We start from the raw sequence: 12,955 nt of genomic DNA, 5'->3' as shown, positions 1-12,955 counted from the left end.
CTTCGGTGCCAGGAGGGCCACCCAGATGCTCCCTTATAGAGCCATGTGTGTGGAAGAGCTTGCTTCTCATAGAGTTGCCAGGTTTTACTGTGGTCTCACAAGGAGCCCCGGGATTTTCTGAGACCTAACTCACATCGTTGTTTCACAACACAGAGCTGAATGCAGAGGCTGTGTTGAACCATTTTTTTCCTCCTTGTCATTTAAGGTCAGGATTGGGTACAGTATGTTGAAATATATATTGTTCACAGCCTTTTTCTGTTCACTGAACTTTCCAATTAGTGTCCACTTAAATAGATGCAGGGGAGAATTTCTTACAAGTTATAGTGTCATGTTGAATTGTGGTGATTATGAAGGGAACAGTGACAGGAAAGACCTAAGATATTTTTTTCTTTCTTCATGTCGCTTAGCAAAAACTGGCTGTGAAAAATAATCCTTAAATTAAGAGTTCCCTGATATAAAAGGACATTAAACCTTTTTTTCCCATTTTGTTGTTTAAAGTCCTTCTAATTTAAATGTTCCATTTCCTTGAGTTTTGTTTTTAAGATTATAGTTGTATATGGTGCCCTCAGGGTAATGTTATATTGATTATAAAATGTCTCCAGTGCATTTCTGCTTCTGGTCTATTTAAGTATAGAACAAAATGGTGTGGTTTTTCTATCTTTCATTCCAAATGTCATTTGCTGTGAGCTATTTTCTTGTGCTCAGTTGCTTTCTTTTTCTTTTGTTTATCTTATTTTGCATACTTTTTATATAAAATTGGTTATAATATGGGGTTATGCTGTGTTCTGAGGGTGAATTTGAACGTTAGGGCTGATATTTTATTATGTGACAAATATTTCTTTTCCTATTTTTCCCCCTTTATTCTCCTTCAAAAAAATAAATGCCCCAGTCAATGAATAATTTAAATCCTTGAGTTCCGAGAACATATTTAAGTATTTCATGGTGCAGCCATCTTTATTTTATGTTTCCTTCCCTGGGGCAGGAGAGGTACCAGGTATTATAATATGAACTCAATCAGTCATGTCCTTTCCCGGGGCTGCCTGGTGATGAGAGTCTCACCTCTAAGAGGATTTAATTCATGGGCAGGAAGAGAATTCAAGGAAGGCCGCTGTCACCCTTATTCAATCTCCATTGCCTTTTACTGGTTAAGGTTAGGAGCCGGGACTTGCAGTTTCCCTCATGCTAAAACCAAGAGGGTGGGTTATCCTATGAAAATACTGTTGTCTCTGGAGTTTTTCCAGTAATCGCCAGTTTGCCATCAGGGGATAGGAACAGATTCTCTCTCTAGTTCCATCCCTGTTCTAATAACAGCTCAATGGTGGACGTTGGAGTAAGGGGGTGTTTCTAGCTGTACTTTGGTTCTGGTCTCTGGTTCAATTTTCTCAAGACATATTGTAGCATTTCTGACTATCTCATTAAAAAGAGCATGCAAACACTAAAGCAAAGTGGTGAATTTGTTCATCAGCAATTCAGAACGCAATGATGGCAGAGGATGATTTATACTGAATTCAGCCCTTAGTTTCAAGGCCATTTCAGGGTGCGGCAAGTTATTAGCTTAACTAGTCTAAAACTAGTCTGATTTGGAAATAGATTTTCTTTGCAAGTTGGTAGGTTGAAATTAAGGAGTATAATAATCTATAGAAACACTATTGAAAATACTGATATAGTTCTGAGGCTATCCCTCTAAGATCTATTTAACTCACAATGTAATTATAATACTGATGAAACAAAAAAAAAAGAGAGAAAGAAAGAAAATTTGGAAATGTGTCTGGAGTTTCAGTTACCTTCATTGTGGCCCTGGTTTAGGATCCAATATTTTTCTCCACCCCACCAACTCACCCCACTTTCCCATCTTGCCACATAAAGACATTTACTTTTCCATCTCATCCCTTGTAACTCCTACATTTAGTCCTTGCTCTGGTCTTTCTCAATTCTATTCAGATATCCAAATGTGCAATCTTTCTATCAAGTCCAGGCCCTCACTGCCACTGGCCCCTCTGCCTGATGTGCTACTTCATCCCTTCTTATACAGGCTGACTCCTACTTGTCCTTCAGTTTGGGTGTCACCTCTCTGAAAAATCTTCCATGGTTCTTCCTTCTCATGCGTCAAGTTTGTGTTAGAACTACCCAACCCTAAACTGTCTAGAACCTCTGAGAGTATAATTAGTCTGTTTTCATTGGCTTTTGCTGGTACATGTTGTCCCTAATGAGTACTAACCCTACAGAGATGTCAGAAGAAGATGCTCTTCCACTCTCCTAACAATGATGGTTGAGATTCCTACAAGGAACCTCCCAAATGTCTTCAAAGAAAGTGACCCCACCAATCTCAGTGCTAAGCTCAGTCACAGCTGCTCTATCCTAGGCTCCCAAGGTTTCAGATCTTACTGCTTAGTCTTTCAGTTCACATGTATAGCTCCTTCCCAATGAAATAGGAGGCCCCAGAAACACTAGGTCATGATTCATTATGTCATAAGTCTTACAGACCTAGACCACTCTCTTCCATCTCTCCCCAGGGGTTCACTTCTAGTGGTTGAACAGTGTGCCCGTTTGGATATATTATGTCCCCCAGAAAAAGCCATGATCTTTTAATGCAGTTTTTGTGGGATATTTGGGTTAGGTTGTTTCCATGGAGGTGTGGCCCTGCCCATTCAGCCTGGATCTTGATTGGCTTTTGGAGTACTTGAAGAAGAGCCACACAGGCCCAGATGCTTGCTGCAGCTGAGGGACACATTTTGGAGATGGCTGTTGAAAGCAGACTTTTGCTAACCTAACAGAATACCCCCAGACACCTAGAGAGAAATGTACTGGGAGAAAGTCATTTTGAAATGCAACCTGGGAGCAAGCAGACACCAGCCACGTGCCTCCTGAGCTAACAGAGGTTTTCTGGATGCCATTGGCGTTCTTCAGTGAAGGTGCCCTAATGTTGATGCCTTAGTTTGGACACTCTTATGGCCTTAGGACTGTAACTTTGTAACCAAATAAACCCCCTTTATAAAAGTCAATCCATTTCTGGTATTTTGCATAATGGCAGCATTAGCAAACCGGAACAAGCAGTTTCCTCTGAAATGCTCAAAATCCAAAGGGTCTTATTATACCTCTTTTCCTTGGAAAATGGGTATAGCCTTGTACACTCCTTAAGAAGTATACTCTGTATAGTTCTACAGTATATTTCCTCATCATAAGGGCAATTCTAGAGCAAAGCAAGGAGGAATGTAGGGTACAATATTCTCAGCCTAAGGCTGGTGCAGGGGTGATGCTTACATGACCCTGAGAGCACATGCCTCCTTACATTTTGGGTCCTAGACATCTTCTTGCCTCACGCAAATCCCAACCCTATTCTCCCAACCAATACAGAGAACATGCTATGAAAGTGGCAAATGGGATGAGAACACTCCTGGCACCTTAGTCACCAGAAACATAACTAAAATTATGGAATTGTTCCAATGTGTAGGAACCCTAAGAAGAAGGTATTAATATGGTTCCCATTCAGTAGATGCAGAATCAGATAGCTGCAATTACCTTTCATTTCATAACACTTTTGCCACAGTACCTGACACATAGTAGGTGTTCAAAAAATATTTTGATGAATGAGAAAGCCTGGAATTCTTTGAAGAAATTATTAATTCATCTGACAGCTAACCATTGTGGTTACTCTGTGTCAGGTTCTGTTATGGACACTGACATGCAGAGATGAATGAGACACCGTCCCTGTCCTCAAGAAGCTCAGTCCAGTGAAGGGTTCTCAATTCAGGGATACAGGGAAGGGAAGGAACATTAGAGTTACCTGCCGAGCTTCTCCCAAACCATAGGCAGGAATCTAGGAAGCCCCTTGATTTCTCATCTCACAACTCGATTACTCTGAGCAGCACTGCATTTCCTTAAGCCCCAAGTGATCCTGGTGTCCAAACCACTCAAATACAAAACTCCCTCCCTGCCCAATAATTGAACTGCACCTAAGGGCTGTGCAACAACTTCCACTCCTATTTCCTTAATTAAGAGAAAGGGAGAGAGATTTTAGAACATTCTCCTTCTGAAATCCTTCTGCATTAATTAGACAATTGTGTAAAGAGATTTGATGATTAATTTAAAAACTACTAAATCATTAACATTCTAATAAATAATAATTAATACATGCTAATGAGGGTTCAAATTTATAAACTATTCCATTTTCTAACACCACCACTATAATTTATTACAAAATCAAATGAAAAAGTGCCACTTACAAGAAACTATTCTTTGATCGTGGCTTCATTGTAGTCTGTGTCCCTGGTTCACTTTTTTGTTGGAAAAGAACTGGTAAATTTATTATACTGAATAAGTAATAAAGAGAGAAGAAGCGGGACTTATTTCAAAGTCTAAGAATATTTCTTTTCAGATCTAAGAGGAGTTATGAGGAATGGCCTTCGTGAGTAACAATTTAGCTTCCTGGATTATCAAGTATTTCTCAGACCGTAATTCAATACATCACATCTAGAAAATTGCCTGGCATAGAAAACATGCTTAACAAATATTTGCTGAGTGAATGAATAAACAAATAGACAGCACATATGCTCTTTAGCCCCCTTCTTTCTCTACCCTGGTATTTCTCCAAGGTGGTTGGGTGTCAAATTGGCTGCTCTGCCATTAGAATAACCGGAAGAAAATTATTTACTGACTTGAGAAAAGTGCCTTTCATGACATGGGGATGTATAAAATGTGTGTGACTAAATACATATACACATACTATAACAGATTGACAATTAAATTTCTTCATACAGATTTAATATTTTATTATAATGAAGATTGGTATCTGTTAACAATAAAATTCTAGAATACTGTCTCAGCATGTTTTCCAACAAAAATAACTTTGTTCCTAACTACTGGACAGAAATGAAGCTTTTTAGCAAAAAAAAAAATTGTGTGCAAGTACAGAAGAAAGTACTGACTGTTCTTTTGTGGCAGGTGGGAATAGTGGGGAGAGGTGGGGTTTGGATGTTAATACACTATTAACTTGAAATGAATAAATAACTTTAAGGTGTTAGAAATACAATAATAACCTTAAGGAGTTTTCCACAGGCAGTAGGTATTTGCAGGAAAAAAAATATGCAATTATATCACACTTTTCAATGATTGGATGGGAATTTCCTGTTGCCCACTCTCTTGGCCCCAGGAATATTTTAAATTGGGTAACAAGATTGACTTTACCTTGGACTTAGCACCTATTGACAAGAAGACATGCCAGAAACTAGAAAGGCAAAAATTGCTTTTGTCGCCAATCAGCGATGTTTCAATTTAAGCAATTTTGTTTGGTATACAAGGTGCCTCAGTTACTGCCAGTGATTGATAGGGGTTGTTTTTCAGGTACTAACTATTTTATATAGCTGAAAGATATGGTAATTTTATCCCAGTGATTTGGAAAAAAAGTAGTTTAAAAAATAAACTCTGAACTTGCAGAGTTATTTTTGTGGAAATGAAGAAAACAACTTAGGATATTAAGTATTAAAAAATTCAAGCTCTGAATCTCTAAGCAATTGTAAAAATTTATTCATATTCCTCGGTAGTGCATTTTCTTTCTTTCTCCTTTTTTATAATGACATGCATAGAGTTTATTTGGATTAAGTAAAATTCTCCACTTTCAAATGTATGCCAGAAGGAAGTTCATCTTCTATGTTAATGTTAGAAGTACTAGCAATAGCAATTTTGTGTTTTGAGAGACCTCTCAGTACCACTGCGAACATTTTAAAGAATAAGAGAAAAATGAAGGTGATGGTTTTGTGATGTTGACTGGAAATCACCATTTCTTGCTGGGAAGGCAGGAGCGCTCACCATTCCTTTTCTTGAAATGGAGAGCGTTAAATGCTGTTCCCCTTTTCCCTACCTTCGGCCTTGGTATTTCTGGGGTCAATTGAGGATCTCAGGGAAGCACCACACTATTTCAGTATCTAGTACTGTGTCCCCTAGGAGTTGCTCTATCCATAAAGATTTATTTTCGGAGGGAATGCTGAAGGTTTTACAATATTGAAATCTCCTGTTAAAATGCAAATACTCCAAGGACACGCCAAATATTTCCCTTCTCTTTTCCTTTCCCTTTCCCTTCTCTTCCCTTTTTTTCTTCTTTAGCTTAGACCCTAGGTAAGAGTTTTATTTCATTTCATTTTAGCACTTTCTGAGTGCCCATTATGAACTCCTTGTGGTGTGAGGTGACAGGGACTGTGATGAGCAAAATTTGGTCACTGCTCTCAAAGGGACCCAGTCCAGGAAGGGCAGAGCAGGCATTTATTTGTGAAAAGCAGAAATAAGAAAATAGGGAGAGTTGGGGCTTGAGAAAGTGGAGAGTGCCTACCAAGCCTTCAAATTCAATTATTTAATAATACTGTGCTGGGCAAACAAACCAGTAACATAATTTTTGACTCCTGGACTGACTATTTGAGGGGGCAAGGGACAAGCAGTCAAGCAACCAACTCCAATACAATGAAATATGTGGTGTAGCCAATACAAGCATAAGGTAAACTGCTTTGGAATAACAGACGGGGCAGTGATAAGTTCTTTCTGTGAATGTCAGACAAGCTCTCAGAAAAAAAAATGATGTCAATTTTGTTGGTTTTGAGACTAATATTTGTTAAGTTCTGACTCTATATAAGAGACTGTGCTGACAGTCAGTGCACTTTGTCACTTTGACTGGAAGGAGGAACAGGTTATTCTGGTGAGGAAAGCCTGAGCAAAAGCTCGGACATTTCAAAGTGGATTTTTCCTCCAAAATGCTACAAGCATTCTGGGGAGAGTAGAGGAAGATAAGCTTGGAGTCAGGTTGTAAAAGCTTTTAATGTCGTTCTAGGCAGAGCTTCCTCACTAGTCAGTCTTGGGAGGTAAGAACAGTATCATGGGAGAGAGTGTAGAGGAAGGAGACAAATCTCAGAGGGCAGGATCTTGGGGACTGGCTGGGAAGCTGAAGAAAGTGATCCATTTAAGATGACTGAGAAGAACAATCTGCAGGACGGAGGGAACGCCAGTTTGATTGAGCTAGTTTCCGTGGAAAAGCCACACTGAGAGAGCCCTAATCAGTCTCCAGTTTTCCCACCATCCCAGCCCAGGTGCCAGACATGTGAGTGAAAATGCTTTCTTGTATTTTCTGGAGCAGGTATGGTGGTTCCCTTCCATGAATTCCTAAGAACCCAGCATTGGAGTGCTGCCCTCATCCTCATCACTGAAGATAGCGGCATGATGTTTACAGCAGGAGGATGGCAGAAGGAACAAAGAAGAAGAAACCTAAGGTAGGTTCCTGTGTACAGCACAAAAAATCTGATTATATCCCATTGTTCAGAACTTGGTCACCTGTCCATAAATACTTGGAAGGCAGACTGGGAAATGTCTTATCTATTTATGGAAAACTTGCATCCAGTAAGAAATTCAGTTACTATTGAAAATGGAGAGCAACTAGTGGTATTTCCCATTCCAAGGCAATTATATCATTGGGAGAAAACAGGATTTCATTGAAAATCAAGTGTACTTAGAAAAGACTAAGGGTATAAGGAAAATTGTAACAGCTTATAGACTTAAAAAATCACATTTACATTACTCTCCCAAGTTACCAGGATTTTGGTTCCTTATCCATGTTACTAGTAATTGTTCCTAATTTTTTTCAAGACTTTCTCTCCTTGACTATCTCTGAAGTTCCCCAAAAGAGCATGTAAATGTTCGTGAACCATTTCTCACCATTGCTCATATGTTGCTTCCTGCAGGGAGAGCAGAAACTCCTCCCTGGGGGAGAGTGAACACCTAATGCCACTCTCTCTGGGGCCACCATTGCCACTCAGTGGACTCAGAAATCAACCATCGATGGCAATATGTTCCCTCCTGCCATGGATCTCAGTTGATTTGTCTCAACAAAAATAGCTCCGTAAGTGATAAACTCTCTTTCAATTCAGAGCCCCTCACCCTGCTGTGGCCATAAAAAGTACCCTCATATTACCAGAATTAATTCTACTAGTAGTAATTCTCTAGTAAATTACTAGTAATTGAACAGTGATTACCAACTGAATTAATTTTCAGCAGTGTATGTATGTGGGAACCAATGCTCTCAATGCATCTACACCTTGATAAATGGACATGGTCATGCTTCCAAAGTTCTTCTGCCCTTATGTTAAGATTCTTCTCAGGAATCCTATTGCTTTTTGTTAGAATCTGCCTTAGGCCAGAATCTTGCCAGTTAGTGGATTTAGTCTAATGTCTTTGACCATCCATGGAGACGGGTCATGGTCTTGGGCTCAGTCCCTTTTTCCTCCTAAGTCTAATTTGTCATTTACACATGTTTTCATAAACAATTACAAAGAAAAGGCAAGTTTCCAACTTGGCAGCATCAAACCATGCAATGAATGCACATGTGTATATTGGGGAAGGGATGATAGAACTCAGTGGGAGAGCAGAGTCTAAGCTCTGGCCCATTCTGTGCCCTGTGACACTAGCCGTAGAAAGAAGATTCCAAAGGACAAGGGGCTAGGAAGGAGAAATCAGCAAGAGGTGACGGCTAGGGAAGAAGGAATGTCTGAGGCAGATGGGGATGAAGAGATGATGTGTTCTGGGGGTAGCAGTCTTTGGAAGTATCCCTATTGGGAGGTGATTGTGTATCACAAGGGAAAAGGAGGGCATTTGGGAATGGGACATTCAGGGTTCCAGAGAAAATACCACTGACAGGAATATGGGAAGGGCTCCAAACTCTGAGTCCCTCCTTGGTTCTTGCCCAAGGCCAATACTGCAAATGAGCAGTTTGAAACTACTTCCCAAAGTATTTTTAGTGATTACAGTCCTAATTAGTTGAATTTTAACAACAGTTCTAAAGAATGACAGTTTCCCTGTGGTTTTAAAAAACTATGCTATTAATTAACTACTAATTGAATATATTATCTGTATTCTGGAGGGATGTTAGAAATTCTCCCTGCCCCCAAGTATTTTTCTGTATGAGTGTCCATTGTGTATGTCTTGGGTCTTTAGAATTTTAACCTTTTAATAAGGGTTAATTAGCAAAGAAGCTAATTACATTACATTATCGAATAAAGAAATCAAACATGATCTCTTTTACCACAGTCCCATGTGGTAGACTGGTGGACATCGGAACCTACCCCCTCTTATGTGGATAGAGAAGGGGGAGGAGAAGTAGAGTATGAGCAGCAGAACAAGGTATCCGTAAACATGATCACTGACAACTGGTAATTGCTGACATGATCACACTACAACTGAGACTGGGCTTCTCATCAGATGAAGTATGGGACTAAGGACCTAGGTACTAGAACTACAGTCCACAAGGAAGAGCAAGGCATGAGCCAGTCCTTGCAGAATACTAGAGGAGAGACTCACGTATACAGAATAATGGAGAATGAATCCCAGTAACTATAACTGAGTGGTAAGGTCAGAACTTGAAAGAACTGCAAATTGAATGCATCTCTAAAGTTCTCCGTAGATTCTGGAGGGAGTCATCATCAAGTACAAGGAATCAGACTCATCCTAGACCCCCAATCTTGGGGATTACATTTTGCTTGATTGAAGTCACTCCCTGTTCACTGCTATCTAACCATAAACACCCTCAGACTTGGAACAAAGAAGCACTCCCTTGTGCCTTTCCCTGTCTTTTGCTAGATGGTTATACAGTTGCACTGAAGAAAAAGACATTAATATAAAAATAAATAATATTTGAGTGCAAGACACTGCTAGGTCCTTCATACACATTGCCTCATTTAATCCTTAAAACTTGAAATAATTTACAGATTAGGAAATTGAAATGAAGGAACTGGAATTTGTACTTTAAGGCCCATCTTTCTCTAAAGCTCATGCCCTTAATGCTTGAGGTTTCTATACATAAAATACCCTGTGTGCATTCCCTAAAACAATGAGCAACCAATTTCTTACCCTACCTCCCTCACAATTGTGCAACTAAAAAAATTGTTTGACTTTTGTTTGAATTTTTGAGACTTCCTTTCACGTTGATTTTAGCTTGTTAATGACGTTCAAGAGGAATTTCCCAAGTAAGGCTGTGATTTTTCTGTTTCCAACAGAGCTTGTATGGAGGGGATGATACAGCATAATAGATAACTATATAGCTGTTGGCTTCCAATAGGTCTTGGTTTAAATTTAGCTTTTCATATCAGATTTGTGACCTCAGGAAAGTCATTCATCTGCTCTACGTCTTATTTTCTTCATCTGTAAAATATGGACAATAAAGAAAATAGGGTTATCTTAAGTATTAAATGAGATTATATGTTTAAAGAGACATGGTCCTTACAACATGGAGTTTAAAATCTAGTAGGGGAGTGTATAAACAAACAGACACCAATAAAACCAAATAAAAAACAAAACCCACAAATATGAAAGATAGTAAATTATAATAAGTTTTATGTAAAAAATAATGATTTTTTTTGAGAGAGAAAGGTGGCAAAGGAAGGATATAATTCAAATTGCACTCATATTTTATCTTAAATGCAATGAGAAGTCTTTGAAGGATTTTAAGAAAAAAAGTGACATCATGACAAATCTCTAATTGTTTTTGCTGCTGTGTGGAGAATAGATTGGGGTTGGGGTGGGGGGTGGGGGGAAGGAGGATGAAAAAGAATGCTGGGAGACCAGGTAAGCAATAGGGTGAAAAGAGAGAGAGAGACGGATTCAAGTAATATTTTGTAAGTTGAACTAACAGGACTTTGTGATGGATTAGATACAGGAGTTAAGGAGAAGTGTTAATGAATCAAGGTTAATTCTCAAATTTCTGGCTTTAGCAATTGAGGTTGGAAAATCTAGAGGTGGAGCAGATTTGGTGTGGAAGAGGGATGATCAAGAATTCAGTTTTGGAGATGTTAAATCTTAGGAACATTTGAGATATCCGAGTAGATATATAGAATAGGCAGTAGGCTAATATATCTGATGTCTATACTGGACATATAGATTTGGGAAGCATCAGAATTTGTATAGTTTTGTAACCATGAGAAAGGAAAAAGTCACTGATGGAGCTGGAAAAAAGAGGGTAGAAACTTGAGCCCTAAAGAAATCCAATATGGAGGTCAGTTAAAAGGAACTTTTTTTTTAAAGGCTTGAAAAAAAATGAAAGGATTTGTTATCTGTATGGTATAATTGTATACTGTAACAGAAAGTTTACTTTTCTAGTTCTTATGTACTTATATCTTATTTTTCTAATGAGATAAACATTTCTGGTCAGGCAGACATGATTCTTCCTACTCTGGTGCTTTAAGGGCAAGAGTCCAAGAAATAGTTCTGATCGATTTGAGGAAAAAAGGGTGATACATTCTAACTTAGAATACTGAAAGTCATCTTAACATCCATATCACATCTCTATAGTCTTTAATAGATCATAAGGAAGAGTTTAGCCCACCTCTCTGTATAAGAGAGAAGGAAACTTTTCATAGGAAAACCATTTTCTACCTTGTCTACTTAAATCAGATCTCTTATTTGTTAGTAGATTGAGGCTATTCAGTTGCAATAAAGACTCTAAATCAGAGGTTGACAAAATAGGCAAGTATCTGATTATGTTTCTGGACTTATTCAATGGGTAATCAAAACTATAATCTTTACTTGATTACATTTAAGAAGGGTAACACTTCAGTTTTGTATCAGTTAATCAGGAAACCAAAAAAAATCTATTAAAATATTTCATAGCCTTTATACCACCTGCCCACAGGTACAGTAATTACTGAAAGGCAAAAAGAAGAGTAGGCAGGAAGATAATTTTTAAGGGGGTTTTAGTTTTAGTACTTAGTTAAATTATGGCTACCTGGTTGTTGAGACAGAGGTCTACAGGAGAAATGACAGAGGTTTAATGCAAGATGACACTCAGGTTTAAATGTGCAGAATAAAGGTGATGATACTACTCATCTCACTGTGGTGGTGCCTCCCCTGGTTTTTCATCTGTTTAATTTGGGGAACTGGAAATTCATAGAATGAGCTTCATGACCAAATCAACCACCACCACCACTACCACAACAACAAAAAACTCCTGTTCTTTAGGTCACATCTTTTGTATTGCTCTGTGTCGATTTATGTTTATTTCAAGGTCTATGTTCTCCTTTATACTCCTAACACTATTGAAAAAGTAACCAATAAACAATGTTTAATATTGATTAATATTTTAATATAAAAATAGAAAGCAAAAATGTCCCATAATCCTATTTTCTAGATAATTACAGTTGACATGGAAAAATAAGGAGCAATGTATGTATGCTGGTAGAATATGCAAACAATACCAAGAAGTTTAAAGTGGAAGTTAAAAGCCTTCATCCCCCAAACTCAAGCCTCCTTATTGAAGAGAACTATTTTGAGCAGTGCACTCTAGCTTCCAAAAAGCATATATGTATTGTATGTATTCATTCAGTCATTCATTTTCTGAGCCACAATTACATAAAAGTGTTGATATATACATAAAAATACACATATAATGCAATATATTATATGTATAATATACATATATACATAATGCATTACAAATATAATATATATGTACCTGTAATACATCTATAGGATATATCCTTGTGTGTGTGTGTGTATGTCTAAGTGTCCATAAAGAAACCCACCCCCCCCCACACACATATACTCATCTTGGTATAACCAGAAATTATAAAAATGCTTACTCTCAGTTACAGAGGTTACCTGTACACCAAAGATTTTCCTAGATAGACAAGCTGATATAATTTTTCCTCCATTTCAAATATTTTCTTGCAGTCCTTCCTTTATTCTTCCCATCCTTTCTTCTTTCATTTCGATATTTGCAAATGTTATAATAAACATATTTGTCTTCCAGTTAATTTAGAGAATATAACTTTACCTTTTCATTTTAAGCATTATTTTTAACATTTGTTGTAATAGTAAGGACATTATAATGATTTTGGATACAAAATACCTGAGTTCAAGCCCCCGATTTCACAACCTACTGGATGTGTGACCTTGTGGAAGATTTATTTATTTATTTATTTATTTATTTATT

The 12,955-nt window shown here is 37.9% G+C and overlaps 1 long non-coding RNA gene across 3 annotated transcripts in view; it reads left to right on the top strand.

The window, feature by feature from the left end:
• Positions 1-12,955, top strand: part of LOC119543888 — a 498,690-nt gene that overhangs the window by 178,358 nt on the left and 307,377 nt on the right. For all 3 annotated transcript variants that reach the window (XR_005218693.1, XR_005218695.1, XR_005218694.1), the window contains 2 exons: positions 7,118-7,250; positions 7,719-7,876. This is a non-coding gene — a long non-coding RNA (uncharacterized LOC119543888). The remainder of the gene's footprint in view (positions 1-7,117; positions 7,251-7,718; positions 7,877-12,955) is intronic.

Source organism: Choloepus didactylus, chromosome 9 (genome assembly GCF_015220235.1).
Source record: "Choloepus didactylus isolate mChoDid1 chromosome 9, mChoDid1.pri, whole genome shotgun sequence".
Lineage (NCBI taxonomy): Eukaryota > Metazoa > Chordata > Mammalia > Pilosa > Megalonychidae > Choloepus > Choloepus didactylus.
The sequence above is the reverse complement of the archived record's forward strand: the minus strand, read 5'-3'. Positions and strand labels throughout refer to the sequence as shown.